General features: G+C 35.5%; 1 long non-coding RNA gene across 1 annotated transcript; it reads left to right on the top strand.

The window, feature by feature from the left end:
- Nucleotides 1-1,287: 1,287 nt before the first annotated feature.
- On the top strand, nucleotides 1,288-5,848 carry LOC128195971 (uncharacterized). Its single transcript, XR_008247942.1, has 2 exons — nucleotides 1,288-4,448; nucleotides 5,375-5,848. It is a non-coding gene; the product is annotated as an uncharacterized LOC128195971 (long non-coding RNA).
- Nucleotides 5,849-6,538: the final 690 nt, after the last annotated feature.

The raw sequence follows: 6,538 nt of genomic DNA, 5'->3' as shown, positions 1-6,538 counted from the left end.
AAATGGCTTCAAGCATCCAAAACAGCAACAAGACCCATAGAGGAATTCACGTGGGCAGCATCACGATCAGCTGATTGGAACGGAGAAGGAACAAGCACCCGTGAGCAATTAAAAAGAATGTGCAGGATAAATGAGGAAGAAGAGGACAATATTAGTTGGCAAATGGAGGGGCCCTCACCTTATTTTCTCATGGAGGACGTTGTTAAGCAGAAGAAATTCTTGCTGTTAGAAGACAAAATGGAACTCAAAACTGGACAGAAAAATTGGCTATAAGAGAAGGAGATTGAAGAAAAGAGGGCAGACGGTTTTTGGGGGAGTCTTCCTCTCCTCAGTACCTCCATTCTAGTAGAGTAGAAAAAGCCTAGGAGAGTTCCAGTAGAATAGGAGGCAGACGGCCTGGGAGAGCTCCTCTCTTCCATATAGCTCTAAATTGTTCCAGTAGTGAGAAAACTTCAGAGAGTGATTTTAATTTCAGTAAATGTAATAGTGGCGTAGTGAGGGTGATGTAGGGAGTTTGGTAGAGAGGGTCGTGAAGGAGATCAGTAGAACAGTGGATAGATGGCTGGACAGTAGGTGGTTGGCACAGTAGACGTTTAACGATATGAGGTGTACGGTTCGAATTTAATTTTCTGTATTGTAATGAATTTTAATTTGAATGAACAATGTGATTTAATTTCCTGTTACCGAATTGTCAATTTTGATTGTTCGCAATTTAATTTTTACGTTCGTACTAATAGCTTTATTATGCGAGTTTAATGTTCATCGTTTCTGTTGGTTTTGAATTCTGCACGTTCATTGTCTCTGCCTGTCATACCATTCGGTCACCCCTTAGAACCGTTCGTTAGTGCTTGTTGTTTAGAGACCGCTCGGTCTTAATGTTCATACCGTTCGGTCTGTTAGAGACCAAACGGCTCCTTCATTTATGCTATATTCTACCGTTCGGTCACAGTATGGACGTTCGGTCTTTTGCATTTGACCGTTCGGTCTTTTATATTACCGTTCGGTTCTTGCCGTTCGATTTTTTTGCTTTCAGCTTTTAATTTTGTTAATTGTTTTTTAACTTTCCACTTTTAATTAATTTAATTTTCCTTGCAAAACAATCCATAAAACCCCTTTTTTTTTCGTGTGTGATCTGAGATTGAACCGCGGTCCTTGTGAAACAACCTAGGAGTCACTTCCTAGTCTATACTGCATTCCTTTATGCTCAACTTTTATGGGAGGTGCGACCCTCTTATCACTCACCAATATAAAAATCCAGTAATCACACACTCCAGAGCAGGAAAAAAAGTCACCAAATTTCCAAAATCGGAAAACCAATTTCTCCATAAAGAACATTAACAAAGCTAATGAAAGACACAAAATAATTAAAAGCATAGTAGAAGTGATAAAATAGATCTAACACCAAAGACAATCTTAGTATGACAGGACATTTCCCTAACACCAAAGACAATCTCAGTGTCAGCCAACTTTTTGATAGTGTTGCACTAAAGATTACATCTATAGCCCCTTCAATACATATAAATGTTTATGTCAAGAAAAATAAATGCAGCATCATTCAAATGAGACAGCAGCTATGAATACTCATAACCAAAAACAACATGCAATATGCTAATAAAATAAATAAACCACAACACATAAAACCACAAGATATACACAGCTATTGTATGTTCTTCACAAGCAAGCATTTATAATTAGAATGTGGAATTTATAAACCATAACCAAATACGAAATCAAAATCGATACCTTCTTTGTGCTTTCCCCTATGTAGTTCAAGACTATGAGTTTCAGTAGATCCAAGTCTTCTCTTTTTTGACTTATTTATATTCTTTCCATCTACAAAGGTAAAGATTCAAATCAACAGATCAAATATAAATCAACATGTATAACATTCAAAGGAACAAATAATGTTATGCTTCAGCATTTTTAATAGTTGTACTTGAAACTTTCAACAGATTATTAAGAATTTAATAGTTCAAATAATATTAGTTCACATCAAGAGCATAACTTAGTATTCTTCCTAAAGGTCAAAGGATTTCTCACCCTCGTTATGTTCACCACAATTAATTATTTTAACAGTTACGCTTGGAAGTCCTTCTTCATCACCCACATTAAACAACATGTACTTTCTCTCAAGTACATTATTTCTACATCTCTGCATATGAGCTTAACGAAAATGAATATTCTGAATGAAACATACAAAGCACACCCTCTTACCCTTGGTGATATGGTAAAGGAAACCATTCACCTCAATAGATGTTGGCTCCAGCCCTTCCTTTTGACCTTGACTAGAGAAGGTTTTCTCCCACACCATAACTTTGTGGGTTTCCTTCAAAGAATCACACTGCCCTCATCAGCCCTAACCAAGTCATCACTGAAAGAATATGAACTGGATAAAAATCAAATTTATAGGTTAGAGAATCTACCCTTATCCAACAGCAGCAAATCAAATCAAATCTTCTTAAACAATTAAAACTCCCACAAAATCAAAAAGAAAATCAATTGTTAATCCACTGGGTTCATCCAGATGAATACACCCTCATGTGCATCGCTTTCCAATTTTATTTATCCCTTTTGAAAGCGAAAGGGAAAAACATTTGTATCGTTGGGTTGGGTTGAGTGATATACCTTTCTTCTCACTAAAGGAGAAATGTTCTCAGAATATTCAACGATGGTGGTAGAGCCTTCGATAGTTCGACGACGGTAGAGTGCGGCAAAGTCTTCGACAACGACAAGCCTTCGACAGCGACGAGCCTTCAACGGTGGCGAGCCTGCCACGGTGGCGAATCTTCCATGGCGGCGAGCCTTAAGGGCGACGAGCCTTCGTAGAAGGCGCAAGCCTTTGACGATACTGAGAAAGGAATGTAATGAGGCAGGGAGAAAATTTCGATCGCAAATATGAAACCTAAACCACAGTACATTACAGTTAACTGCATTAAAAATGAAATAAGTTCAGTATACTTAAACTGAATTATTAAACAGTTAACAATGTTTTAGTAAAAATAGTTTAAGTTTTTTAAGTATAAAAGAGTACAGATAAACTATAGTTTAGAGTTTTTAAGTAAACTGTGCCCAGCCCTAACTATAAGTCCTTGAAGTCCTTTTTCTTCTTCCATTCTCGAAGTCTCGAAGTCTTGGTTTAAGTTGTAGCTCCCTAAATGAATCTCTATCAAGCTCCTTGGATGTGTTTCCATCGGGAAGTTATTTTGTAGAGGTTATAAAAAACTATTAATTACTAATATTTGTGTGGGCTTTAATTCATTTTTGAAGATTATTAACACCTCCACAAATCATGTTAAAGTTTTTTGGTTCCAACCTTTTCTTATAGGCTCAAACATTTTCAAATTTTCATTGTTTTCCTTAAATTTCCCAAACCTAAGAGCAACACGTTTCAAATATCACTAAATTTCACTTTGCGTTCTGATTCATGAAACCTGTGTTGCCCCAAATTTCACTTCACAGTTTGATTTATCAAACTTGCTTTGCGTTTTGAGTTCAAAGTGCTCGTCTCCGTCATGGCTCGTTTGTCAGGGTTCACCAAATGCGGTTACTGACCAAGGTTCAACAAATCAGTGTGTTCGGTATCTTGGGTTCAATAAACTAGTGTGTTAGCTAGTCTGGTTTAGAAAACTAATGCGCAAGCCAGACCTAGGTTCAACAAACCAGTGAACTCATTGACCTAGGTTTTGTAAACTAGTGTCCAAGCCCAGCCTAGGTTCAGCAAACATGTGTGCAAGCTTGACCTACTTGAGGAAATCACTGTGCACTTCCTTCACTAATGTGGTGCCTTAAGTTTTTAGATTGGCTCCATCAGTGATTCATTGGTTTACCAATTCATTCACCAATAATCATGAGTTTTGCTTTGTGATGTGGTTTTTCTTAGAAAGGGCGAGCGAGGTTTGCAAGAAATGGCAACAATGGGTGAATGAGTCTCTAGCATGCAAAGAGAGTATCAACTTTGCCGGTTGGAAAATGGATTATGACTCCACTGCTCGTTTTGTTTGTCATGCCTACAATCTCACAAAACTTCACATGTATGTGTACATAATACATACCTTTCTTTCTTTTCATACCCTCACTTCTATTTTATCCCATGTTATTCTTATATTGTTCTTCTGTTTTGTACTTTGGCTTTCCTCTTTGTTGATTACAAGAAGGGTGAAGTATTTTTTATAGCTTCCCTTTGATGGTGTTCCTTAAACATCAAAGTGAACATTAAGTATTGATATTTAAAGCTTTGGAGATGGATTATAAATTTGAGTCTCAACCATTCAATGGAAATTATTTGTGATATTTTAGGTTCGAGAGGTAACTAATGATAAGTGTGAAAAATAATTATACATCATTTGAAGTGTTGTCACATGTTGCTCGCTAAGCTAATTAATCATGTGCTCAGATACAAGGGAGATTATTCGCTCAGCGCACCAGCACAACTCACTGAGCGAATTAAGGTCAGTTAAAGGATCTGCAGTTGATTATTCACTTAGTGCATGCATAGTTGTACGCTGAGCGAATTAATTAAATTTGAATTAGTTTTTAAGTTCGAGACAAACAAAGAATGGTAATTTTTGACAAAGCAAGGTGTTGAGATTGTTGATAGGGGGATCACAAGATTAGTTGAACCCACAATCTCTGTGATATCTGTTTTTGATGATGACAAAACATAGTTAATAAAAACACATGTATATGTACTGTGTTATATGTGTTATATGCTTATATGATTACTGTGAGATTTGTACTAGCATAACTGTGAACATATTATTTTGATTATTGCATACTACTGTGTTTGAAATGTGATTATATATGTGTATGCATAATATGAGTTTTGAAATGGAAAAACCACATGCACCAAGCATATATGCATGACTTAATCGATTACAATGGTGGGTTAATCAATTAAGGTCATCATACAACTTAAGCTTTAAACTATGGCAAAACAACAAGTTTTAAATCGATTACGTTAGTGGTTAAATCGATTAAAACTCGTGTGTTTACACAAATCTTTTTCAAGTGTGCTGTGATGGATTTTGGGAAGAAAATTTTTAAAAAATATGCTAAGTGTTAAAACTTAATTGATTACACGGATCTTGTATGAAATTAAGATTGTTAAAGATTTGAAAATTATTTCATTGCTTGACATAATTGTCACAACGGTCATATTTTTTAATATGTTGCCCAAGCATTTACTACAAATTGATTACGTTAATTGAGCATTCAATTAATGACTTTGATTGTTGTTAATCTATTATAACTGTGAAATGAAACCGATTACATTAATGGCATAATCGATTAAAATGCGTCTAATTTGACTTACTCTATATATTGACGCATGATTTGAAATTCTGTAAGACAATTGTGATTAACACTTTCATATCAGTTTCAGATAAAAGCTTTGAAGTTTTACAGAAGAGAAAAACGCTCCAAGAAACAAGAATTGTCGTGGTGTACAAGTCTTCAAGATTTCTTGAGGAGCAAGATAGATTGATTTGTAAAGTCTGATCGTTCTGCACAAATGAGGTGCATACTGCTGGATCAGGAGCTCTTGCAAAGACTTAATTTTGTTGTTTCCCTGTGGTGTATACAGGAAGAAGAACATGGTTCTTGACTTTGAGGGGGATCTCAAAAGGTTGACTACAAGAGAGGATTGTTCTTGTTGCTAGTTTGTTTGTATTTGCCTATATTAGATTAGTGAGTTAGAGAGGTGATTTACATTTTGACATTGTGGTCGTTGCAAAGCCCTTGTTGTAAAAACTCAAATCTCTATAGTGCATTGGCTTCCAATCTCGGGTTGAATGGAAGGACACTGGATGTAGCAGTGGCCGAACCAGTATAAAAATCAGCGTTTGAATTCTCTTCTCCCTATCTCTCTACATTTAATCAATTTCATATTAACTGTATTCGAATACGCATATTGTTAAATTGCATACATTTTTACTTGCGATTCAAGAAAAGTTTAAAGACTTATAGTTTTGCGAAAAAAGATTTCAAAAGCGATTATTTTTATACATCTCCAATTCCCCTCCCCTCTTGGTGTGAGAAACGAAGCACATCTTTTTTAACACAAGGAAACGAAAACATCTGAGAAACTTCAGGAGACTACTTCAAGGCATCAAGAAACCATTTTCTGTAAGGAATTTCTCCAATGTGTATGTTTTAGATTACTAGGAGTAGCTAGATTTCTCTTTCGTTGGAATTGGATGTAATGACTTTACTTTGATGTAAAATTCATGTGCAATATATCGTTGCTTGTTCATATGCTCTTTCTTGAATTTTCTATCATTGTATGAAATATAATGTTATTTGAATGTCTCCGCTTACTAGAAAGTAATGTCGAACATGGACAAAGATAAAACACCCAAGTGATTTGGGATCTAGGGATAGACTCAATAACTTGGTCATTCTTAGCATCTGACTTAATGCAAATTGTATGTTAAATTGACTAAGAGATTATCACTTTGATATATGAATTTAGAACTAGTTGTTAAGGGATTAGTACTATATGTCTTGATGTGAATATTTGAATGAAATAATGATATATTGT

This window comes from Vigna angularis, chromosome 3, assembly GCF_016808095.1.
Source record: "Vigna angularis cultivar LongXiaoDou No.4 chromosome 3, ASM1680809v1, whole genome shotgun sequence".
Classification (NCBI taxonomy): Eukaryota; Viridiplantae; Streptophyta; class Magnoliopsida; order Fabales; family Fabaceae; genus Vigna; species Vigna angularis.
Note: the sequence above shows the minus strand (reverse complement) of the source record. Positions and strands in the feature narration are given on the sequence as shown.